Genomic DNA, 26,865 nt, shown 5'->3' on the forward strand with positions numbered 1-26,865 from the left:
TAGTGTCTCATACACTTTTCAATATACTCCGGAGTCTTAGACCACGCAGGGTCCGTACATCAACAACCATGTGGACAATTTGTTTAACACAAAGCGCCACACACGTGAAGTTCGACGACTTCCCTACTCTCAGACTGCAGAATACGCACACTCCTACTAAAACTTCATTTGGAGTACGCAAACTTCCTAAGTCCTCCCATATGTCACAATTCACCTGCGATTTGCTTAAGCTGTGCAAGCGCAGTCTATCTCTCTCACTCTATCACTAGAACGCCGGAAACATACCCAACACTACTAGCAGGATCCAGGATCTGGGAAAGTAATTTCCCATAGAAAGCTTCTGCTAAGCATTTTATTAAAACAATGAGCATTTCATAGTTAGTTCACTCTGTCAGCATTTTATATTAAATGCTAAGAAATACAGTTTCTGCATGAGGCATGGAAAACTAGGCCAAGACACTCGCTATGTTAAGGCCTACAATTAATAAGCAAGAACATAATTCATAACTCATAATATGACATATTACTACATTAATCTAATACATTTTTAATATTTAATATGGATTAATAATTATTTAGTACATTTTGTGAACACTGGTGGCCATTCTTCAAGGTCACATTTTCAAACGTGCACATTAATTTTATACGTTATTAATTTTTCTACATAAGTCATTATTCAAAATACGTAAACATTAATGAATAATTTCTAATTAAGACATCTGCTTCAGCAATCTTCCTTACTCTGGTGGCATGGAAAATTTCAGGGAACGATGGTCTCTCCCAGGACTTTCGTGTGAATCGCAAGATCCTGGACCCCTAGCACTCACAAGCGTTATGCATCCACTTGGAAACACTGGCGCACTTGGTGCAGTGAACGATGTGTTGACCCATTCTCAGCTGATTGTTCTTTGATCCTAAATTTCTTATCTCATTTGGCTGCTTCGGGTATGGCCTACAGATCTGTTAATAATTACAGATCTCAGCAGATCATGTTCCTATCAAGGAGAAGCCTATTGGCGAACTTCCGATTGTGAGTAAACTTCTTTGAGGAACTTGTTTTTCTAATCCTCCTCAACGCGTTATTCTACCCTTTGGGATGTTAATATTGTTTTACGTTTTTTAGAATCTTGGCTGGCCAATAAGTACCGTCCCATGAATCAGCTCTCTGCTAAACTTACTATGCAGTTGTGTTTGGTATCATGTAAAAGAGTTTCTGATGTAAGGGCATTAGACCTGTCAGGTAGAGTTTTTTCTCCTGAGGGGGTATCCTTTACTATTTCTCGCCATACCAAATGTAATAATAAGTCTGTGTTTTATCCTAGTTTCCCAGATAATTCTCAGTTATGTGTTGTACAATGTTTAAAAGATTATGAGGTAAGTACAGCCGAATTTCACTCTGACATGGGTGGTCAGTTATTCATTTCTTTACTAAAGCCTTTCCGCCCAGTATCTTCAGCCACCCTGGCTAGATGGATGCGGTGGCTTATGAGTGAGGTGGGCATTGGTACCACTCGGTTTGGGGCTCACTCCGTGAGAGGCGCCATGGCTTCTTTCCTTAGGATCTCATCTAGAGGACATTTTGAGAGCGGATGACTGGTTGTCTGAGTCTACCTTTAAGGCTTTTTACTACAAACCCATTTCAGACATTGCAACAATTGTTCTAGACCAGCTTCAAATTAGCATAATTGGAGCCTCCGGTCCTGACACGTCAAGAATTTTTCATTTCTATTAAGGACACGGAGGCGAGAATTATTCCTCCCTCTGAAAAGTGTTTTATATAATTGTATCACACATGTTGTTGATATGTCTTAATTTCATGTTGTGTTCCTTTTCTTACCCTCCCTTTTCGAAATGATATGGACTGTCAAAGGGTATAGTCCAGTGTTTATGGCTCGATTTATTTGTTTACTCCTAGGCAATAAAGACAAGTGACTCCTGATTCTTCTGAGTTGACATCATTCCTATCATCTGAGATCTCTGTCTTGGAACCGGTTCGTTGGTCCCTTAGCTGGCTGGATCCTTGGTGGACCCGTTGTAGTTCCTGTGTGGTTTGCAATTTTGTTTACCTTCCGTTGGGGATTGTTCTTGAGACCTTTTACTGTTATCGGACTCTCGCAAAGAAAGAGGAGGCGTTATATTCCTAAGGGGTTTATATAGGGCTAGGCTCTATGGTAGTCAAGTGGTACTGTGTCACAGGAAGTGATGTCTTTGTTTTGTTTTCTGATTGGCTTCTAAAAATTAAAGCATGGAAAGAGAAGCATAATCATCGCCTCAGTGCCCATAACAGAATTGAAAAAATCTTGACGCGACAGCTAGAAAAAATTTTACTCCCATATTTTTCTTAATGGACTTTGACCGCTGTTCTAAGGTGACTCATACTTATAATCCAAAACAAAACTATTGATTGGACTCAAATAAAGTGGAGCAAAAATGCTGCTAAAAACTCAGCATTGTGCTACAAAACGCCCTGGTACATGCCACAATATCCTGGAGGGTCTGTATCCCAACAACAACTGGACCTAAGTGGCACTCAGATGTGACCAATCAGTTAGATTCGTACATCTTCTATTGCAGGCCATAAAGTGCGACGCCATTCGACCAGTTGTGAAAACTATTGTCACTGGATTGGCTGGGAATGGGAACCTCTTCTCAGTTATTCAACGGCTGCCGCATACCTCGCCTTACTTCAGTGGGTCGATTACAGTAACCGAACCACACCGAGGCTGACTTTATAGCTGTTAGTTTGTGTGTACCTCTGTGTATGTGAGCCAGGCCGGAGGCAGCAAAGAGATCAAGGCCACCAGAGTTGGTGCTGATCAGTAGACTCTTCCCACGACAACACTATTATATTATGCATGTAACTCCGCCCTGCAGCAGCTTCGGTGGCGCTGTCAATCGCCGAGAGCCACCCGTTCTTATTATTCGTCATGGCTGCATCACCTCTGCGTGTACTGCCTCGGGCAGTTACTCCGCCCTCATTGGTTTAGACTCCGCCTTGTGCCACCGCCGCAGATTTCTCCACTGTATGTTCCGCTCAGGCTGTCAGGTTGCTGGTCTGTACGTTTCCTGTTCCCGAAATTGATGACATTGGCCTTGCTGCTCCTCTATTAGTGTTGTAAGTACAGTACCCGCTAGAGGCTCCACAGCGCTTCTTGGAAGTAGGGCAAGTTTCCACCTCTGGCCTGCTACCCAAAGCGGGGGGCGGGGCAAGACAGCCCACCTACTCACACCACTCATAGTAAGGAATGGGACCCGTTTAATCACAACTCTGTGGGCGACTACTGTTGAAGCTTTCTGTCGTGTTCGCAATGGGGCCTTTGTAACTCAGGGAAATTTTGTTGCACTCATGTCAAAACGTAAGCTTTTTATTTAAAAAGGTACTCGTCTGATAATCTACTCAGATGTGAGTCTTTCAAAAATGACTTAGTGGTTGTATAGTACTAGTTCTATGCACTATGCACTGGTCACTTGTATCGCGCTCTCTACAGTTGGTACGTGTATCTTACTTGCAACTAATGTGCCCACTGTAGATTTCCAGGGCCGACAGGAGCTATAGTGTAAAATACTAGTATGTCTTCATTGAGGTTTTCTATACACACCATCTGTTGTGGATTTGATTTTAAACGGCGAGAACGCGGTTTCGGTACTGCAGAGTGCGTGGACGTGATTAGGGCCACAGCGCACCGGGCAGCCAAATAGCCGCTGTCCTGCTCTCGCCTCGCTCCAGGGCTCAGCTGTTGCACTCTTGGAATTTAAACCCTGACGTCCATCGTAGGAACAAGAGCCACAAGGTGTGCTCTGACGACACCGCACTGCGGCCGGGGATTGGCTGGCGTCCACCCTGTCCTCTGGTTGTGCTGTCCGGCTGTCATCTTTGTTGATGTCTCACCAGAGGAACGGGGGAGCGTCGCGGGAGCTAAAGGTGTAGTTGCCCCGAGTATCGCCAACCGAAGACCAGTTTCTGGTGAGGCGGTATCCCCGTGAAGTTTCGGGGATCGATTTCCTAGTACACGGAGGGAGTATCCTTTTAGGTTCACCCCGCCCAGCTGGTGCTTTGCCCATTACCTTAGCTGCCTTTGGAAGGGAGTTTCAGTTGAAGGAGGGGAGAGCGCGTTCTGTAGTGCTTCCGATTCACCGCCACCACCCTCAAACCCCCCGAGAAGCGGACGTCCATAGCTGAGGTCAATATTTCCCTCCTCTGAGACTCTTGACGAAACAAAAAATTCAGAAATGGTGCCCTGTGCCACATAGGGTGGGGGGTAAGTGTATAGGGGTGACTGGCTGCGACAATCATCTGCCGTTTACCCAGCAAGGAAACGGGGTACATGCTGCCAGAATAAACGTGCCCATCATTCAGTGGACGGGGCAATTCCTTTCTAGAAATGGTAGGATTAACGTGCTGCTTAGAAGGTGGGTACAAAAGGCCCAGCTTTTATGTGGAATGTCGAGATAGTGATGCTAGCCATGACACCTTTAGGCAAGAACATGCATGTGTGTGAAAAGTCTCATTCCAATTTTGCAGAAGTCTGTCACCTTTAGGTTGGTCGTAGAGGCCTGCAGGTGTCAAGTAGAAGTAGAAATTTGAGTTTTCTCTCCCAGTTGTTAAAGGGTGCTAGGGGTCGATGCAGGTTTTCCATCCATACAAAATAAATTTAATTACATCCCTAATATAGATTCTTGGAGTGTCCTTCCTGGTAGTTAAATTGCATTTTTGTAAATTTTAAGTTAAATGGTGGTGGTGAAGTTGTCGCATTACTGGAATATAAGGGCGGCTTATTAAACGACTACTTCTCCGTTGGCCTGACTTATTAGAAGAACACATTGAATTCTTGGGAACACCATACTGATTCTTTCACAACCATCTGCTGCTAAGCACTCATTGGTCTTCTCAGTTAGTACTACTAGGATGTCATGTCCTTGTAAGGTTTTGAACAAAGAAACTGCTGTTGTTGATCCCATGCTAATTAAAATGATGTCGTTAAAGTATTCAAATGTTGTCACTGCTCCTACGGATGTCTTTAATGTGGTCCGATCTTACAAGAAACACCCATTCATGTAGTAGTAGCAAGATTTATTGCTGATGCTTTTCGGGATAGTTCTATAATAAACGTCACCATGAGCAGGTTACTTGTAGTGCCATTCTCCTGAAGGCGTCCATCTTATTCACAAGCACTGTTTTAACTAAACACCTTCAATGTTTCTGTCACTTTCGATATAAATTGTTGCTGTCTTTCTAAAGTTGTTAGAACTAAATTTTTGTTAAAATGGTGGCATGCACCATGTCCCCTCGATATATGCGTGTAATGTTTTGAATAGCAGATTGTGGCATCTTAAGTCACTAAAGTTGTGGGAAATACTAATAATATCATGCGTATACATGTTTTTCTGCCAAATATTATGCTCTCTGTTTTCCCTAATATGGAATTAAATTAACTCAAATTGGTAAAACTTTACTATTGTTTGTACATTAGAAATTGTTTACACTTCGGTACACTTTTTTGTTCTACATTTATTTATCTCCTCTTTGAATTAGCTGTTAAGGAAAACGGCTCTTGTCAGTTAACTGTGACTGCAGTAAAAGATGCTTGATTAACAGGGGACAAGCTTTCTTTGAAGACTTGAGAGAAAATATAGAACAACCTTCAGATGTGTAATGTAACAGTAGCTGTGCTCTGTTCCCACTTGCATTTGGATGAAACGAAGTTCTTTGTGTGAAGGCGAAAGCATATACATAGTAACTTAAACATATTTGTTTTAGTATATATTTTTTAGCGAGGTTTGTGATTCAGTATTTCCTTATTTAAGAACGTCCTCTGTCTCAAAGTTTGCTCTCTCTGTAATGTTTACTGACAGTTTATAAGGGGAGAGGAAAACGGAGCTTGTGCAGAAGTGTTGACCCAGTTTTTTGTGTGGGAAATATACACCGCTTTACAATGGATTACAGAAGGGTTGTTCATATCGCAGAACTAGTGGACATTTGAGAACAGAACTGCTTATAAAGCCTACATTGTTTCAGGTTAGCAGTTCCAGGCCTTCTTGACTTTCAAGGTCTGTATTAACAGTAGTCCCAACGCCTTCTAAAAGGTTTAGTTTGTGATTGACTAATAACGTGAGCAGCAATTACATTAGCCTCCAATTTAATTTATTAGTGTGTGTCCTTAAGAAACCTTTCGTTGTTGAATTCTGTGTGACTCGCTGTTTGTTCAACAAGGTTCAGGTGTTATATGTTACCATAAAATTGACTTTTTTGCTTTTGTTAAGCAAACTTCTTTTAGTTTCTGTAACATGTACAGGGTTAGTTGACATATCAATATTGAGAGACATGATCTGCAAGAAGCACTGTTACTGTAAGTTACAGTTAGATTGATTTCCCCCTCTCCACACTCTCTATTGGAAATGTATGGTATTTGTCTATCGCTACTTTAACCATTTGTTGATTAGCTGTTACGACAACATCAGACTGCTATTTAAAAAAATCTAGTAACCAACTAACTGAAAAGTAACACTTTGAAAGTAGTTCTCTTAAGTGCATATTTACCTGCATGCATCAAAAATCAACATTACTCAGTACTGTTTTAATGCGAGACTACTACCAAATTATGGGATGTGATTAGTTAAGAATGGCCCATGATCAAGAGCTGAAAGTAGTGGAGAAAATGTTAAGCAGAATCACCCTGTCCAATACGATTAACGAGATACTGTTCAGGCAAGCATTCTTTTGTTTTAATCAGGTTATGTGCATTTAAAATTGAAAGCTACTGGCCTACTGGTTGCAAATTCCCCCTATCCTTTAAATATGTTGAGACGGAGGTGGGAAGCTGTTGGGATGCATAACATAAACAGAGTACTTAAAGGAATTATAGTTATCAGTCAGTAAAAAGAAACATATGTGAGCTAGACATGGAGATTTTGGTGCATAACAAATTGTTTTAATACATATTACAATTGCTCTGATCTTATCAATGTGGAAACGGTTTTGCCAGAATCTTGTCATTGCTTTGGTCAATGGCACACCAAGTACATTATAAATATTTCTGATACTCAACAGTACTTTTATCTTCCTTAAATGTAAATACCTAATTCCCCTTCAAAGTTCACCTTTACTGAACTTTGGATAATTTTTTCTGCAGTTTAGTTTATTCAAATATTTTGTTTAAATGGCAGAGGTTATTTTCTAGATCCATTGGTATAATTTATTTATGTATTTGTATCTACAACCATGAGTCAGGCACAATCACTGAACCAGATATGCCACTCTCTTTGCAAACTCTGTGTGCGTAAGGAGGTGAGTAATGAATACACAATTCAGAATTCGGTTTCCAGAATCTGGAGAGGCATTCTTTCAGCCTAAGCAGCTCGAAGATGCAACTCCTTTTAACTTTTCTGAAGGCAGTCTAGGTGTAGATGGAAGCACTGTCTAGAATTGCTGTACAAATATAGGCACCTTGAGATAATCCGATCTCTGAAGTCTGCTGCAGCTTCCGTTGGAAGGTTTGACGTACCAGCAAGCTAATGAAAGGGCTCACTAGTATACTGGAAGATGCTGTGCTTACAGAAAGATGTGCCCTCTGAGCAGATGTCCTCTTATGTGCCTCAGCATCATGGGTCCAGCAATTTCAAGATGGCCAACTGATCTGGCCACTGCCTCGGAGGATCCGTCATGATGACTGTGAGCCTTTGCGATGCTCCCATGGTGAGGTCTTTGTTGGAGAGTGTCTGAGACCATTGAGTGAGACCCTGGAGTTGTTTAAAGATGAGCACCAGCAGACAAGTGGACTCAAAGATGGCATCCACAGAGGGGACCGTATTGACAGCAAGATTTACTAGAAAATAAATAAATATCAGGTCACAACATTTTAGAGTTCTTAGACTTGGAACGTGAAGCAAGCAAAAGGTAGGCAAGAATAAGGGCCAGTGGCATCAATCCTTCTGGCCACCAAATATGGTGCTCCTGCTATTCCAGCTGAGAAGGTAAACTCCTTGGGCATGCTACGTATAAGGATCTGCTCTTTACTGCATATATCAAGGGTGACATAGCCTCCTGCTTTCATATGTTGCACATGGTTGGAACATTTCTGTTTCTGCCTTAAGAGTTTCATGTTAGGGTTGTTTTAGCTTCGCTGCTGTTCATCAGAGGCTAACAGTCCACTCATGGGCATCACATAATCTGCTTTTCAAAAGCTACCACATACTCAAAATCTCTATGGAAACTGTGGCTAGAAAAATTCTGACCGTATTTATAGTGTTCTGAAACCATAACACTTCTTCACATGAAGCAAATGGGATTCTTGTAAATTGTGTACATTTTGCTCTGGGATAACCATATTTCTTAACTGTGTGTCCTTAAAAATATAGATTTGCCTACACTTAAATGTAAGAACTCTTTGGTTCGTATCATGCTGTTTTATGCAAGTTACTGGATTAGACTGTCCTTGTCTGGAATGCTTCCATCCGATATTTACACCCTTTGTTCTGGATGAAACTTCTGGCTAATTTGCACAGCATCCAGTATCGTAGTGCATTTAAGAGAGACCTACAAACACAGTTAACTGTTAATTTTATTTTGTTTGGTTATTGTTTTGCGGTATTCACAGCCAGGTGGGCCTCTTCAATGCTCTTTTAGTGAAGACATGTTTCATAAGTAAATAGATGTTAAGTTAAGGATCTTGCGTACATGCATCGATCCCAAGATGAAAATTCGCAATGTCAGCGTACACTTACCATTTCATCTGACTCTAAAAGCGCGCTTACAAATGCTAAACATGGTGAAAATGGAATTTGAGTGACATTGCTGTGGAATCCATAGTTTTTCATGCTGTTCACTGGTTGCTGATTGAAGCTGTGAGGGTTTATCACTGAGAGCCATTCATTGGTGCATTCCTGTCTGTTTCTGGCAATGAGTATGACTTTTTCTGTAGTGGGTTGAGCTTCAGGTACAGTAATAAAGCTGTGGGCCAGAATGTCTGTGAAGCAGGGTTTGGTGGCCAAGATGGCGACCAGAGCGGGCACTTAACTATTGGCTCCGCTCCAGGCCTGTATAACATTCTGATAAAATAGCCCCACCTGGGCCCCCTGCAGATCAGAAAAGCAATCAGTTGGGGTCCGCAACCAACAGACCGACTGCTGAAGGCGTTGACGAGTGGCAGAATGGTGAGACGTGCAGGAGAGTGCGATCATGGCCCAATCACAGCGCAAGGCTGCCATTTGCAGCGAGCAGAGGAACGGCGAGGCCTAGACATGACCCCCGCGTGAGGAGCACAGAGGAAGCAGACAGACGGAGACCTGGAATGGTTCATGCGGCAGGAGATGCGACTGCAGGGGAGGAGCAGGCACAACTGGGAGCTGCACAAGGAGAAGCAGAGTGGGGAGACTAAAGCCAGGAGGGCACATCAGAAGCACCGCCGAGGATCCTAACTGGGGACCCTGACCTGGATAAAAGACAGCGGTGAGTCCTGTGAGTGGGATATAACGTGTGCCTTCTGCCTGGAGCCAGAGGGCAGCAGTGATGGCCTGAATGCCATGGTCCACTAATCCCCACAGTCCACGAGGGTGGAATTATTCCCCCTGCCCCCCGGCGGGTCCTGGTGCTATGACAGCAGACAAGAGTGCTCACACCAACACTGCCTAGCCCCAATACAGTGCATCAACGGGTGCCATCAATGGCTCACAAAGGACAACAGGCAACCCACTTAAAACTGGCACCAACACGGCATACTGCGCCTCAAAAGCTCTACCGAAGGTGCGGATATCCCTAGGACCACATCACAAACTCACAGTCCCTCCTGGAAAATAAAAGTACTGAATACACCAATCCACCGCCCTGTAGGCCACCAAGAGGGCAACTGGGAGAAACGCCGGATGGAGCCTTAACTCGTCGAAGCAGGAGACATCACACATTCATACCAGTTGCCGAGACTGAGCCAGCAGCAGACTACGGGGCCAGGAGGATCCGTGGTGGGTGACGCTGTGTGCTCGCAGGAGCTAGCCACAGTCACAGAACGGTGCACCTCAGGTCAGTGGGGCCGGGACTCTCGATCCAAAGCTACTGAATACTGTAACTGGTCGACTGCAGAATGGTGAAACTCAAAGCAGCAAAGCTCTCTCTGACCTCAGAAGGGACAACGCCAACATCGCTTACGGCCATGGGGGAAGACACTGCCACACTCCAAGCCCACTCTACACGATTTGAGAAGCTACTACAGGCCATGCTGGACATTAAGACCGCTCTAGAGGTCAAAATTGATACTGTATCACAAGAAGACAATCTACTACGTGTGGACCAATGAAAAGTGGCTGAAAGAGTGGACAGCAGTCATCCTTGGCATCTGTGCATCCAACTTAACAGGAACTCTGCACTCGGGTAAAGCAACTGCAGGATGAAGTTTCAACCCTGCAGTGCAGGATGCAGAGGGGAGGTAGCGCAGGAACAATGTTTCGCTTCCTAGGGTTCTTGGAACCTAACGCCAAACCAAACTTTTCCTAGAGAAATGGCTGCCAACCACAGTGCTGGGAAATAAAATACTGACTCTTCTCCATTGAGAAAGCACACTGAATCTCAGGCAGACCACCGCCACCTAGTGCCCCACCCAGGCCACTAATAGCCCGCCTCCTCAACTTTCAGGAAAGGGATCTTATCCTTCAAAGCTTCCAGGCGAAGGGCCCATGGAGGTTTGAAAACACCAGTTACAGCCTACCCCAATTACACAATGGAGGTACAACGCAAGAGAAAATAACTCATCAGGATTAAGCAACTCCTATGTGAACACAGCATTAAGTATGCGCTGATGTCCCTAGCGAGACTAAGAGTAGTGGATAGAGAGAAAACTCACATATTCTCGACCCCAGAGGATGCCTGGACTTGGCTGCATGTCAAGGGCCTATTGAGGCCAACTAGAGAGGAACCGCTGTCTGAGGGATAGCTGACCCCTCCAGTCCTGTTGTAAAAGGAAACCGAGGATCAGGGCATGCCCAACGAAGGCTCAAGCAGTGGAAGGCCAAGCCCAGGCACTACTTAACACCACACAGCACACGACCAATATGTACGACACTCTACGCGAGGCTCACATGTCGGATACTGACTCCTCGGAGTGACACTCCAACAGCATGATAACTGGTTCCCAACAAGGACCAGACGTTACCCCACGCACATCAGATGACCTGTGACACTGTCTCCACTGATGGTGACACAGGGAGGCCACAAGAAGACAATTCTTCATGCAGTGGGGAGGCAATTGTGAACAGAATCAAGACCTAGAGGACAGTCAGTCTAGAGAGAGAGAGGACCATCTGAATCAGGTAAAAAAAACACTCTGCTACACATATACACTCAGGTCACTAGTGGCACCTCAAAGTCATGAAAGCTGATCAATGATATAACTGCAATAAGGGATAATGATGATTGCAAAACACATGCATGCCCCAAGAAGGTTGGGGACACTGGACGAGGGAGTCTGGTTAGCTTGTGAAAACAGGCCAGAGAGACTGTGGCCACTGCTCCGGAATACGCACGTCCCCAGCATGACTTTCCGAATTGAAGATGCTCGACCCGCTGAAGGGTCTGGCCTCTGTTATGTTCACGGGGGAGGGGGGTAGGAGCTAACTATAGGCCCGTTGGCCACAGGCCTAAGACAGTTGATGTTGAAATGGTTTTTCATGTTTACAAGGGGTTCTGGATGCAGACATGGGATGATGCGGGTGGGGGAAGACATGGGGATGAAGCCATGGTCATATTCAAGACATGGCGTCAAGATAATTCAATAGAGACAGGACAGGGCACTGATCGCACAATGAACAACACACGATCACAGCTACATGGGGGCCATACAGTATAATATCTTAACGTGGAATGTTAGGGGCATGGCAACCTCCACTAAGAACCAACGGGTACACTTATACCTGAAACGCCATAATGTGCAAATAGTGATAATCCAGGAAACGCACCTCACTGCAGGGGAATTACAAAAACTCAAAACTAAATGGAGGGGACAGGTTACGGCACAACACTGTCAGCATTCGCCAGGGGGGCATTGATCTGGGTGACACCTGAGGTCACTTACACCGTAGAGCGTGTCACAGTAGATGCGGAGGGCAGATACGTGTTAACAGAGGGTACATTGGATGGAGAGCCTCTAGCATTTGGTGGTATTTACGGCCCCAACTCAAAACACAGAATTTGTGTCATCCATTACACTCTTTCACGACCCCTCCGTTCCATGTATATGGGGGTGGGGGGTGGGCGGGGCGACTTCAGTTGTGTTCCAGATGTAGACATAGATAGATCTCACCCTCCCTAGCTGGGGCAGCCAGCAGAATAACCACACAAGGACTTTGCTCATGGATGACTGACAGAGGGCTACATGACATATGGTGCTTACAAAATCCCCCAAAATGAGAGTACTCCTTCTATTCCCCTGTACACAGACTGCACAGTAGAATAGACATGATACTCAGACCAACATTCCTTGCGCAAGATGTCCTGTAGGTGGAATACATGGCTAGGACACTGTCGGACCACTGACCACTCAAGATTAGCCTTCAGTGGGATAGGTCGCTCACAAGCATACCAACGTGGTGCTTACAACCAACAGTGCCCACTGACCCCCCGTTCCGTCAGGAGCTGGCCAAATGCATTGGCAGTTATTTCGAGCACAACAAGAACATGGCTTCCTTGTGAGCCGTGGATTGGGATGCTCACAAAGTGGTTGTGCAGGGTCACTGCCTCTCGGCCACAGGGGGAGTCAAGCGTGTTTTGACGCGCAAACTGCTTGCACTGGAGACTAACTTGCATGCCTTAGAAAGAGATCTGGCGCAGGGCACATCAGACCCAGACGTGCTTTGTGAACTACGAGCAGAAAACAAGGATGCAGACTCAAGACTGCATAGACATGACTATAGACATTATATCACTAGGTTGCATGCAGAGGGAGATCGATCTAGCAGGCTGCTAGCATGGCTGATTAATGCCGACAGAATCACATTCCCGTTGGAATTGTTAGGCTATAGTCAGGTGACATGGTAAACTCCCAAGTAGCTATAAATGAAGCTTTCAGGGACTGCTACCGCATGTTATATGCGGAAGGGTCAATATCCACCACCTCACAATTGGAAGACTTCTTTACTAACCTCCCATTGACCCAACTCATCCCCCTACAAAAAATGGAGCTCGACGAGCCCATCGACATAGAGGAGATCCGTACCGCATTGCAACACTTGGCCCATATTAGGGCACCCGGAACGGACAGGCTGTTAGCTGAGTACTATTCCACTTTCTCGGCTCGCCTGGCGGATCCATTACCTGAGGTGCTGAATGAAGCAAAACAATGCGGCAGTCTCACAGAATCCCGAACGTGAATTGCTAATAGTGATCCTACCTAAACCAGGCTGCGACCCGCAGGATGTGCGTTCATATAGACCCCTTTCGCTACTTAACCTAGACTGTAAAATACTGGCAAAGTGCTCGCCAATAAGCTACTTTCACTGACTGGCCACTTGATCCATCAAGACCAGTCGGGTTCCATTCCGGGAAGGAACACCTTCCAGAACATCAGAAGGCTCTTGTGCCTATTACACAGCGGCCCCAAAGGAAAGCACGACAAAGTTGCAGTGTCACTGGACATTGAAAAGGCCTTCGATACCTTCTGATGGCCCTTCCTGTAGGAGATGCTGAGACACATGGACTTTGGCTCAGGCTTCATAGAGGGGATCAACACACTGTACTGCAACCCCACAGCCTGTGTGAAAATGGGCTGTGTTATTTCTGCAAGCTTCCTAATCCGCCGAGCCACCAGACAGGGATGCCCATTATCACCTCTGATATTCGCGGTAGCAATCGAGCCTGTGGCAGCACACCTTCGCCTGCGTGCTCGAAAATGGAGGCTCCTGGAGCTGGGCACCCCCCACATCATCTCACTTTACGTGGATGATGCATTGATATATCTACGTAAGAGTGAATCTACCCTGCTGGAGGTCATGAGCCTTCTTGAAACTTTTGGGGGCATGTGCGGCCTATGGGTGAACTGGGCGAAATCATGCCTGTTCCTATTAACACTCATCCTGGAACACTTAAGGCCTGCACCCCAGGTGTACAGAATGTCCTGAGTTATGTTACCTTCAAATATCTAGGCATCCAAATATACCACACCACAGAAGATCTCAGGAAAGGTAATCTAGGACGGGGGATGCGCTCGATCTGTGGATCGCTGGCATTCTGGGGATTACTACCGCTATCACCCCTGGGACACATGGCAGTAGCAAAGATGATAGTACTCCACAGGCTGTTATATTGTTTCACAGTGCTCCCACTGGTGTTCCCCTGCTCATTTTTCTGGCAACTCAACAGAATGATGTTAGAATTGATCCGGGGAATAATTGAGGTAGGGCCGCCCTAGCTACCATGCATCAACCATTGAGGAAGGGGGTCTAGGCATGCCTAATTTTGAATTCGATTACGTGGTGGCGCAACTCCAATGGCCACTAATCTGGCTGCGGGGAGGACACTGGTGCAGGACAGATTGGGTCACACGCATTTGCTGACGTGGCTGTCAGACAACATATGCTCTCCCTCACACAGTAACACCTTGATGGACACAGCCAGAACATGCTGGCGTAGATTCATACAGACGGGGCCCAGTACCGCCTTACTCCCCTTGGATACTGCTGCTAGGCATGCAAATCATAGGGGAAATGTACATGCACATGCAATGCGACCTTGGCTGGCGGCTGGAATGAACACAATAGGGGATTTCTATAAGAAGGGCTCACTCCTGACATATGCAGACATTGAGAACACCAACAACATAGGCCCAGGACACTTCCTAACATACTGTGCCATGAAACAGCTCATACACAACACATGGCGGAATGGTGATGCTGAGCCCCCAACATCGCCCATGCTTCACCTGCTACTGTCAAACTTCGGGCACACTAGTGTAGTATCCATGCTGTACGGCGCACTCCTGGGAAGTAGAGGAACGGGCCAGACGGGAGGCAGACCTATCCAGCCCAATATCTCAATCAGCTTGGGCTGGGGCGCTCCAACATGTGAAGAGTGTGTCCCGAAACACTAGATTTCGCTTTACTCAATTTAATTATTTACACCAAGCCTACTTATCCCCTTACCTGATCCATCGCATGCTCCCCCACTCGCCCCACGAATGCCCTATATGTGGAGATCAGGATGCCAAATTCTATCACATGGTGTGGACTTGCCCACCCATGCAGTGTGCCTGGCATGAAAGCACTGCATTATATTTATTAAAGCAGACACAGGAGGTTTTGTTCAGCACACATCCTGAAGTTATGTTTTCCGAGGTTTTATATATGTGATAATAAAGATAAAGGAGTGAAAGTTAAATAACACAATTGCCTAGGATCATTCTATTTGGTGAAGTGGGGAAGCCGGTAATATCAAGTTTTATAGGGACAAATGGTGCAGCTCAGTCACTATATGTTTATGCTTTGCTTTTCCTCCCTCCATCTCACTGTCAATGCCCACCCTGTTTACCAATACCCCATTAACATCATGTGGACCTTGGTTACATCACAGGCCATATGTTTTGGCCCCTGGGAAAATGTTTGAGAGTACCCATGGTTTAGATCATTGTGGAACTCTACATATCACTGGGATGTGGTCAGATCTGGAGGTGTTAACCTTGATGAGCTGTGATTTATTGTTTTGGTAGAATGGGAATTAAGGTCCAGATGTATCAAGCGATTTTGCATTCGCAAACGGTGCGAATTGCAAAATTTGTCCGTTTGCGAATGCAAAAATGCCTTTCAGAATGCATGAAAGGCATTCGCAGTGCAATTTTCAGGAATCGATAAAATAGCGATTCCTTAAAATTGCGACCCCATTTAGAGAATCTCAAATTGCGATTCTCTAAATAGGAAATCGCAAATAAGGAATCCTTATTTGCGATTTCTTAAGCACATGTATCAAGCATTTCTTAAATGCGAATTAGGCATTTAGGAAATGCAATTACCACCAACAAAAGTTTGGTGGTAACCATGTGCAAATTTTAAAAATGCATTTTTAAAATTGACATGTAGTGCACACATGCTCCTATGGCATGTGTGTGTTTCACATGTCCGTAAAAATCTTTTTGGGGTGCAGCAGAGGGGGCCTTAGGCCCCCAGCACCCTGGGATTTGCATTTCCTAAATTGCTAATTCCTAACTGGAATTCGCAATTTAGGAAATGCAAAACCATTTGCAGCAGGCCCATAGGTGCAAATGGAGTTGGATTCTCTATTTGCGATTCGGTAATAGCATTTGCGAATTTTAAGAAATCGCTATTACCGAATCGCAAAAATCATACATACCATTTTGCATTTCTTAAATAGCGATTTCTTAAAATTCACTATTTAAGAAATGCAATTTGGTTTTTTGATACATCTGGCCCTAAATTCTTAAGTGAATGATGTAAAGTATGGTATGTTGATTGATTGTTTTGAAGGCTGCTTGGTGAGCTCAATATCCTTCACCCTGAAGGATCTGTTTTCAGTTTGCAGTGCTTTGTCATGCATTAGGTTCTGAATTCGGTTTGGACGTCTTGGAGGAAGTTGATTTTATTTTCTCTCTCTCTTCTTGATGGAGGTAGGTGGTGACAGCCTTTGTGATGATTGTATTTAGGTGCTTGATGGATTTGTAGTCGGGCCTTTCATTGGTGTGTAGTTTTGATTTTCACCGAAGGAGCAGGGTTTGGTAAGTTTTGAGGAACATTGATAATGTGTCTTGGGGGACCTAGTCACAATTTGGGGCACAGTCTTCCTTTTTTAAAGATATTTGTCCTTATTTTTGTCAACCAACAAAACACATCATTGATTTACGCAGATGATTTCTTTTAATAAGAATATTAAATCATACACAACCAAGAACAGTAGTTCTCTTGACACTCTTTCACACCTGGTCAAATGTAACATTATAACAATCATTTGGTATCTCAACCAGCTAGCACTCTTCCCTAGCCATCTCTGGTGAGGATAAATTAGTTCGGTAATTTAATGAGTAACCACTCATGTTCACTATGCACAACCACGTAATGTAGGCTTACCCTAGTCATACAATCCATGGCTATTTCCTTTGTTAATGGTTCTCCATTACAAGGTTTTATTACTGAATTCCACACATACCAAACATCTATGCCCCCCCCACACTTTATTCATTGTCTTGGATCTCCAGCTCTGACACCCTCTGGGGCATAGTGATCTCCAATTTGCATTAAGATAGATAGGTAAATGAATTTACATTCAACTTTAGCTTTCTTGGGTCTGGCATAGAAAAGGCAGGTCGCCGAGTCACATAAATTGTTTCTACCAGTTCAGTCCGTCCATCAAACGTTTTGTGACTTTTATAATAATATAATAGTCAGTCAGTTTGTGGGATGACCACACTGTGTAGGAAGGAGACTACCCCCTCCCCACACCTGGGGCATGTGTTGGGTATATTGGGATAGATGCATTTAAATCTTCGAGAAGTCAAGTGTGTTTGGCGGTATGAAATTGTTACATCTAAATCTGCCATTTAAACACACCATAATTGGGATGGTTTTTATTCTAGTCCATTCTTTTTCTGGAAACATCTTATTCATCTGTGTTTCTGTCTGGGTTTGGTGCGATCAGTGTTGTTCCTAGTTTGAGGGATAATTGTTGTGTCTTATCATTGGGTGAGTGGGTGAGTGGGGATTGTTAGGCTGTTTGTCCGGTTAGGTATTCCAAATTTGGTGTATTACATGTGCTAGCCTGTTGTAGGTAATGAATTGCCCCCTGCTATTCCATACCGTTCCCAATGGTTCCTAACACAGCCTCCTACAGATCCATGCCTGATACTTTGATGGTGTTCAGCGGGAGGATAATATTATTGTCTACATTCATCGGAGGGGGTCCTTCTAACTTCTAGTTGTCTTCAAGTGTGTTTGTTGTCTTCAGATGTGCGCTGGAGGAGCCAGGAATCCTTAAGGTAGACCTCTTTTATCGGCACTGATTATATGGTTTGGTCTATATATAACTGGTCGTAATAATCTTTAAAAGTGTCACTTATTTCTGATTGGGCATATTTAGCTTCCTGCTCTTGCCATGTCAGAGCGGGTACTTGGACTCTTGTCTGTTTCTGTCTTAAATTTGTGCTAAAAATTTGACCTTCCTGTCCCACTCTGCTTGTGTTCTATTATACATGTGTACATGCATCTTTTATATTCACTACTACCGCCCCACTGGTTTAAATTTTACATCCTTGCCTCAAAGTTGCCTGCTGCTCTGGCACTTGGCGCTCCCTGGAGGGAAGGGAAGGGAAGGGAAGAAAAGGACCTATCAAGGCACAGTGCCAGGAGCACAGTAAGAATTGTCTCTACATATTTGTGGGTGCTGGGATTTCTGTGGGAATGTTTGCCAGAGCTTATTAGGAAGCGTACTGGATAAATGTTTGATGCTTAAATGTCAGTCTTGATCTCCTTCTCCTGGTAATGTGTGTCTCTTACAAGATGGCTTTGTGAACACCTCTGCTATTCAAATATTTGTTAAAATGGTGTTGTTTACCTGGCATGACCGTAACTGTAACATTCCAGGTTACAAGGTTTTATTTGAAACCCTGGGGTGTCAATTAAATCTAAGAAGTATCAATCAAGAACAACATATCTGTGTTTATCCCGACCAATTGTTAGTTTCTCAATCTCAAGACAATTGTTATGCAATTTTATCAGCGTAGACGTGACAAAAAGATGGAAGGTTTCTAGGCCTTCAGCCAGTGGTCTTAGCTAACCGATTTTTAGCCATGGATGAACCATTGGCCCCAGAAGTGCTTTCAACCCAAATGTCTCTGCCATCATATTGTTGATTAACAGTGCGGCCTCAGAAGAAGGTACTGCATGCACAGTGCTCGGTTAGTCTACTGGACTGTCTTAACCGATCTAGACCTTCCCCTGTTCTCTGAGTTACTACTGGCCCCCTTCATATGCTGTCCTTCATATGCTGTCGCACAATAGCTCTGCCCCAGAGTCTGCTTCATCTGTATTTTTCTTTTATTCACTTTTGGCATCGCTAGACTTTTTCAGGTTTTCTTGATGCACCCTCTTCAGGTTTTCTTGCAGTGGGTCTTCCTCTTGAACATTGTCCATTGGCTCCCACTGCTAGTGTTCTCTTGTCCCACTCTCTGGTGGGTGTGGTTATCTATGTGTTCATTTGCTGCAGTTGCCAGCAATTGCAGACCTCAAGTTTATTACTTTCAGTTCCGCTGGGAATAGCAACCTAAGCGTTAGTGACTGGTTTGCTTTAGCCCCAGGTCTTGCAATCTTCCTTTCACTTAAATGAAGTTGTTTCAGTTGTTTTGCATTGCAAGAGTGTAGTTTGGGAATATGTGTACCGTGGCATTGTCATGTATGATGAGTCCATTTGCTTTGCTTCATGCAAGATAGCTCTCTATTATTTGACAAATACCCAGCTTGGCTGGGGTAAGCAGGGACCTGTGTGTTCCCCTGACTTTGAAGTTTTGATAGATTTTTGGGGGCTTAACAGTTTCACAAACCACTCATCCAAGGACTGTTCCTTTGAAAGGCCTACCAGTTTCTCTGGTAGTCATGCAATTTGTCTGTTGACCATCCCTTTGCAACTTCTACCATGTGTTCAAAGAATCTCACTTTCTTGTAAATTTTGTCTGGGTCACTTCAGGTAATTTTCAATGATCATCCCTCAGAAGATTGACTTTGATTGCAAGTGTATCTATCTTCCGTTCCATCATTTTCCCTGCCTCTTGTGTGGCTAGTAAGATGTGGTTAAACGTGCCATCGTTGTAATCCTTCTTTTCAGGTTCAGATGTCTGCTGCTGACATACCCACCCCTATTTCTCTTTCTTGAAAGGAACTCCCCACCCTCCAGGGCTGGCCAGTGTTAATACACCTCAAAATCCTTGTTTTCAAAGGACTTCGGTTTCCCCATATTCGTATGCCATTCATTAACTTTGCAGTATTCAAGAGTGTTGCACGACCTGGGCAGACTCATCCCACAGTTTTGGACCTCCCATAGCTCAGCCCTAGTTCCCCATAAACAGTGGTATAGAATACAGTTCTGTACGTCTAGTTTAAGTGAGTCCATGATACCATTATTAATGTTTCGCTGTTTTGCTCCAGCTCAGTCTTTTCAGGTTCCTTCTTCCTGCAGTGTCCATCCTCTGCTCCTTAAAATTGAAGGGGTGCCAAATGAGAATCACGTATGACATGGTGGATGACCCTTAGTCAGTTCTTCCCCCTAAATGAGTCTGTTAGTAGGTAGAGAAATGCCACCATAGGGTGAGCTGGGCCAGGACACCCTCCTTGCAGGCAGCTGTGCGCTTCTCCGTAACTGTTAGTGACCCATCTGCTTGTCCTCTTCACCTGTGGAACTGACATTGTCCCCCTCCTACCCCCCCAACCCATGTGCTGTTCCAAGGCGTGCGCTGCTTAAGCATGCTCTTTGTCAGATCAACTGGCAGAATAGACATCAAGCCAGGGGCTTGATTTAGTCTGTCCATAAGCTGTCTCACATGAAGTCGAAGGCTTGACTTCAACACTGCACACAATTAAGATTGCAGTCCGCAGCTTCAATAGCCGGCTGCTGCTCCTTCGTCCGCTCTTCATTATTGCTGCCCAGAGGTTGGGCTTGTGATCTGCCTGTGGAAGGATTAGGGAGTTGCATATTGGCATTGTCAGGAACTAAGATAGAAATCACTCTCACTCCATGGCAGGCAGTCCACATCCTTGGGACAGACAGATGTATGAGTCAATATGATGCAAATCTACAGTGAGTTGAAAAGGGGTAGAGAGATCCTCGGTGAAGAAGTGGGTCTACTCCATGGTTGTCCATTGGCTGTACTTTTGTAGAGATGGCTGATAATTCTGTCCTGTTTAATTCTGTCATCTTTCTCCTTGACAAAGTTGATAGTAGTGACACCTTTCTCTTGTGAAATTTTGATAGGATTTAGTGGTGGCATCCATTTAATGATTAATTTTGAAGAAATTGTTGAGACTGATGCTTTTATGATTATTGTGTAGTATTGGGTAGCTGTGGTTTTGTGATTAGCGTCCTGCGGTATGCATAAAGGTGGTTCAGGGTTGTGTGGCATTTTTGCAGCTGCGATGAAGACTTCTGCTTCTCCAGACTTCTGATAACGTGTTTGTGGTCTGTGAGTTCTTGTGTTGTCTAACTTTAAATAGACTGGCTTTGACTGTGGCGTGAGTGTCAGCTGTTATCCTGAATGTGTACTTGAGTTTCAAGATTAGGGAGTTGAAATTGACATCACAGTAAAAATTTTTACCAGGGCAGTTTGGAGTGTGTTCATGGCAAGGTTTCTTAATGATTCGATCTGGGACTTAGGCAGCTTTGGTCGTCTTCTCTGAAAGATTTGGAGTAGAGAAGATATAAGAGTGTGTTTGGTCCAGGTGGAACTTCTAGCTGAGGTAACCCTGCATATAAAGTCTAGGATGATTCTTTTTGTGTTGGTTGTCGAAACAACAAACTTTTTGATGTTGGCATTTTCAAGGAGTTTGAACAAAATTCCAGTCATGGTTTGATTCCTGTGTTGTTGCATTTGGAAGGTTAAAGTTGCAGATTAAAAAAAAAAAAAAACCTCCTAATGCAAATAAAGCTGTCCTGTCTGCCCCTGTTTGGCTTACAGTGCCCTAAGATTTTCTCCCTGCTTTTCCTACAGACCCTACAATCTAGGAGTCAGTGGACATGCTGCATGTTTCAATAACACTTTCATGGCCCAATGATGCTCACCTGCTGCTAAAGCACCAGCCTTATTCATTTTTTTTACCGTGGGCAGGCAGGTGGAAAGTGCTACCGGGCTGTTTCCTCTCTTTTCTACGATTTTCTCTTTTTTTCTTTTTTTTTTCTTTTATCGTTTTGGTTTTAAATATTTTCTAAATTTGATTTAGCAGTAGAACTTGACTGTCTGCCATGTTAGATCGGTAATTTATATCTTCTGAAAAGATAGATTCGATTAACAGGTCTGTGTGTATGTCTGTATATATATTCGTGTTCTCAGCTCTTGTTACTTTTCCAGTAAAGAATCCAGACGCAGACCACAAATCCAATCGAACACCGTGCTGTTTATTCAAGCTTCAATCTGCCATGACACGTTTCGGCCACAACACTGGCCTGGATCACATGACAGGCGTGCCAGCATGAATGCATTTTTATCTCCCCACGTGATTTCGAAATACAGTGACATACACAAAAGGCTGTAATATCCCCACACATACAGGGCTTTACCACCCAAATCCCAAAATACCTTTAGTCCACATAGGTTGGTACATATTGATTTATTTGTGTAAGTGCACTGGTTATCAACATATGATCTTAATTAGTTCACTGTCAATTAAATCAACTTATACAGCACTATTGGCCGTTGTCCCAGGTGTGGTTTATACTGCTTTGCAGTATTCTTGTTCTGTTTCCGCCCCTCGTTTTTTGTAGTCCTACCGTCTATCATAAATTATTATTGATTTGTTTCCACCCATTGCGTACTCAATGTGGTGCTATGTCACTTTCATTTATTCTTTGGCCCCACCTTGCCCAATAAATATCCTTTTTTATATTATACAAATCTACACGCATATTTTCCTTCCATATTATTTGTATTCCTGCTGTCTCAGGGCCTGGCCTAAGTATGTGGGCCCAGTACTATCCCTTTCTGCACTTCACTGTCGGTGTTAGCATGGGCCGAGCAGTCCAGGACTTTTGGGGTGGAAGGTAGATGTGAGGCATTCATAGGTGCAAGACTCTAAAGTACAAAGAGTGACCACTATAAGTTGAATGTCTAGTCAAATAATTGCTTATGGGAAGTGGGCTTGACTTCCAGTTGATGGTCCCTCACTCAGCAGGGAGACTAGGACCTTAGTTGCTAGTTCTGGTACCAGCTGATAGAAGACTTTGATGTTCTCCACGATGAACAGTGCTGTTGATTTGTTTGTGGGACTTTCGCCTTTACAGTTAAAAAATAGATGCTGAAGTGATTTTGTGTCTGTTTCTTTGATATTCCTGTTTTGGGTGTTAACTTGAAGTGCCCTCTTCCCCGTCCCATACTTTGTTAAAGGATCAGTCTGACAATTTTCACAGCAGGAATGGCTCTACCTTTGATTGACTCACAACACAGGCCAAGGGAGTAAGCAGGGGATCACACAATGGCTGTCAGCCTCCACCGAAATATGCCTCACAAATGTTCAAAGGCCTAAGCATTCCGCTCTCAAATGATTCTCTGGTCCTACAGTGCAAGCCTTAATAGACCCCCCATCTTGCTTCACAATGATCCCTGGCCCTCCCCTGACGAGTAAGTCTTTCTGGAATCCGAGGCCTTGACTGAGCATGCTTCCCTTTCTTCGGTGTGTATGCTTTCCCACCCCTGCCCTCAGAAATTTAAACAATCTACATCTCTCTGGAGCTTGTGGTCCTCATCTCTTCAAGCCTTTCCAGGCCCTGGAACAATCATGCCTTCATGTGATGTATTATACACAGGAACAAATACATCCCAGGATATGCACACAAGTATCACAAACTGCCTTATGCTACACATCTTTACCATGTAGACCAAGGGTGAGTTAAAAACACAGCAGAGGAACTTTACACAAGTGGGTCAGTAGGCACCACTCTAGTGACACAGGAAAAAACCCTGATCACACTACTTATCACTGCTAAACACAAAACTGCTGTGCACCTGTGGGAAAGTGCCTCTTCCGGTGCAATTTCAACTGAAAGTGCACTGGATCCCTACTAAACAGGTCCCCAGTGCCAGATATCTTTCCCCAAAAACTGCTCAGTTGTTTTTACCATCTGGTAAACCTTTAGCTACCACTGTAAGTCCCTAGTAAATGGTACCCCTGGTACCTAGGGCAGGGGTACTAAAGGAAGGCCCCTGAGGGCCTCAGCACGAATTGTGCCACCCTCAGGGACCCTCTCACTAAGTGCACAAAGTGCTGCTTTCACAGGCTGCATGTCTTGGTGCAGAACTAAAATGAAAATACGACATGGCATACAGCCTGTGTGCCCTGTCCCCTTCACACGGCATGCAGTACATGTAAGTCACCCCTCTAACAACCTTCCAGCCCCAAAGGAAGGGTGCATTGTATTACATGTGAGGGCATCCCTGCATGATCAGATGTGCCCCTGTTTTGTCTTTGTCGATTCTCAGACATAGTGAGTGAACAGGGAAGCCATTTTGAGTACATGTGCTGGACACTGGTCATTACACGTTCCCCTGCTACATGCTGGCTTCACTGAAGATCAGGTTGTTTGGTATCAAACATCTCGTATTTATTAACCCTCACTGAATCCATTGATAAATTTACTAACACATGCACTCTGAGGGCACCTTAAAAGTGCCCTCTGAAAACCTACCGACTCCTAGCATGGGCATTGACTGGTCAAAACCATGCAGCACCTTAGACAGAGTTCTGGCCCCCAGTGGTGAGAGCCAATTCTTTCGAGGATTCAGAACAAAGGCCTTCTCCGGGCAGAGGTGCTAACAAATCGCCCAGGCAGGCTGGACATTCCAGGGTGGGGAGCTTTTAAGGCCTTGCTACCTTTGTAATGTGACCCAGGCCTCTCTGCCTGTAGAAACGGCTGACCCACAGTTCCTGACCCCACTTTTGGCAGCAGGAGTGGTGGGAAAATTAAGCAGATTAGGAGGTGTGCCCACTTCATGCCAGACCTACCTCTAAGGTAGACGAGCTGAAGTGGACACTACCTTTTAAATTCCTACGTCTTGTTTGGAAGGAATGTAGGCCATTAGAATAAGAGTTATGCCCACTTTCCTGCTAAAGAGGCCATAAAAAGGGTGTAGTCACCCTAAAGGTGGATAGCCAATTGGCTGCCTCATGTCACTCCCTGTAACACCCCTAAATTCAGTATTTTGGTGGCACCCCTGAACTCTAGAACTCAGATTCTTGACAAACTAAGAGGAGCTGGACAGTACAGAGTCGAACAAGTAGAGAAGACTACAGATACCATCTGACATGGCCCCAGCTCTACCAGCCTGTCTGCAGCCCTTGGCGATCCTGTGTCAAAAGACGACCTATCCTGCATCCCAGTGACCTCCAAAGATTTGGGAGGACTGCCTGCCTTCAACAAAGATCAAGATCTCCTGGGAACAGTGGACCTGTTCAAGAAGAAACCACCTTTAGAATAAAAAGTACTCTGCTCTGAGGAACCGCAAACCCGCCTCCGGATCCACCTCTTCACAGTCAGAGTCCAAGTGGCCCACCAATCCTGTGAGGATTCCCCAGCAATTCTGAGTCCTAGTCCACTGTGGGCTGACCCCTGCTGGACTTTGCCTCAAAGCATGTAGCCTCAAACTGAAGACTCCCCCTGACCGCGATATGCCCAGTAAGCTGTTTCTGACGTCAAAGGACACCCCTGCACCTGGAGCTCCTGGACATCTCTACATCTCCTAGCATCAGAATTTACCTGGGCAGCAGTGCATTTTCTTCGTTCAGCCTCCTGGCCAGAGCCTGCAGCCTTTTTTCAAAACTGATCTCTCCCATTGATTTGCATTGTGTGCCTGACGCTGTGTTGGTAATCTGCACCCGACTGCCCCTGTGCTGCTGAGGGTGTGAGTTTGGTGCTGCCTTGTGGCCCCACCTGTACTTACCAAAACTGAAGGAGATCAACCCACGACACTCCTTTACTCATATGTGAGCAGTGTATCTCCGGTAACCCCTAGTCTCCATTTGTGAACATTGGGCACCTGTCTCCAAATTTGACCTCTACACCTGGTCGCCCCTGTGCCGAAGTACGTACACTCTTGGTACTGATTTGAGCCTTGCCTGGTTTTGACCTAAAACCCTGAAAGCTGGATTTGTAAGGTGTTTATTTCCCTGCAAAACTGCATTCTTGTCCTCCCATAGGTTAATATTGCTGAGCTGAAAAATTGCACTGTTGATTTTTGAAACTGCAAAGTATTTATGCTTATAAATCTACTTACCTGATTACGACATTCTTGGGTTTGAAACATATATAAAAAGAAATGTTATTTTCCTAAATTAGTCTTTCATTTATTCTTTGTGTGTCTCATTTATTGCCTCTGTGAATACAACAAATGCTTAGCACTACCCTCTGATAAGCCTAACTGCTCTCCCACACACCACAAAATATAACATTAGTCCTACCTACTTTTGCCTCTGCAATACCAATTTGGGATCAACTGGACTCTCTGCACCTCGTGATTCCTTGTTCATCTTGCAGACCCCTGAAAAATAAGTAAACGTTCTTTTGTGCTTCACCATTCACTGTGTAGCAGCTTTGCAAGCCATATTTGCATGTGAAATTCAAACCTGCAAGTCAAATTCACCACTGCAAGTCCCCTGACAATTGAGTTCCTGTTGACAAAGAGGGTACATTTACAATTTAAATGTGATGCGGCTGAAGTGGTTGTATAGATGCCATTGGCAAAATGTGATGTATTTAAAGGGCCACACTGTAAATGATGAATGTTTCTGCTGTGGTCTATCGGGACTGATTTGCTTACATTTGTCTGTAAATTAGCAGATCCTGCCACATTGGCAAGATGCTGTGTTTCCTGATCTGCATTTAATTTTAAAGAATTGGTGCACGCTATGAATTGTACTCTTAATTTGCTGTCATTGAACCATGTGGACTAGCTCACTAGGCATTGGTGATGAATATAATAAATGATCAGGAATGGAAACATGGGTCCCTGCTGACACGCAGCTATTTGACACCATGTCTGTGCTATAATCCACAGTGACAGGAGTTTAGCTACAAGTGACTGTAGAAGCAGCACTCTTCTACCTCTCTTGAAAATGATGAGAAAAAATGCAGTTCTTAACATGGAGATCTGAAAAGAGTAACTGCTCAATAATCAGCAGAATTTGTATCTTTTGAAA

General features: G+C 44.4%; 1 protein-coding gene across 6 annotated transcripts in view; it reads left to right on the top strand.

Moving 5' to 3' along the window:
• Window positions 1-2,990: 2,990 nt before the first annotated feature.
• CCDC186 (coiled-coil domain containing 186) overlaps window positions 2,991-26,865 on the top strand; it is a 608,776-nt gene continuing 584,901 nt past the window's right edge. For 2 of the 6 annotated variants that reach the window (XM_069239313.1, XM_069239317.1), the window contains exon 1: window positions 2,991-3,115. The gene's annotated coding sequence lies outside the window, so the exon portion shown is untranslated. Of the gene's footprint in view, window positions 3,116-3,213; window positions 3,357-3,860; window positions 3,965-4,355; window positions 4,411-26,865 lie in introns of those variants that run through there. The other 4 variants (XM_069239318.1, XM_069239314.1, XM_069239315.1 and 1 more) reach the window with 4 other exon arrangements.

Source organism: Pleurodeles waltl, chromosome 6, assembly GCF_031143425.1.
Source record: "Pleurodeles waltl isolate 20211129_DDA chromosome 6, aPleWal1.hap1.20221129, whole genome shotgun sequence".
NCBI classification, from domain to species: Eukaryota; Metazoa; Chordata; class Amphibia; order Caudata; family Salamandridae; genus Pleurodeles; species Pleurodeles waltl.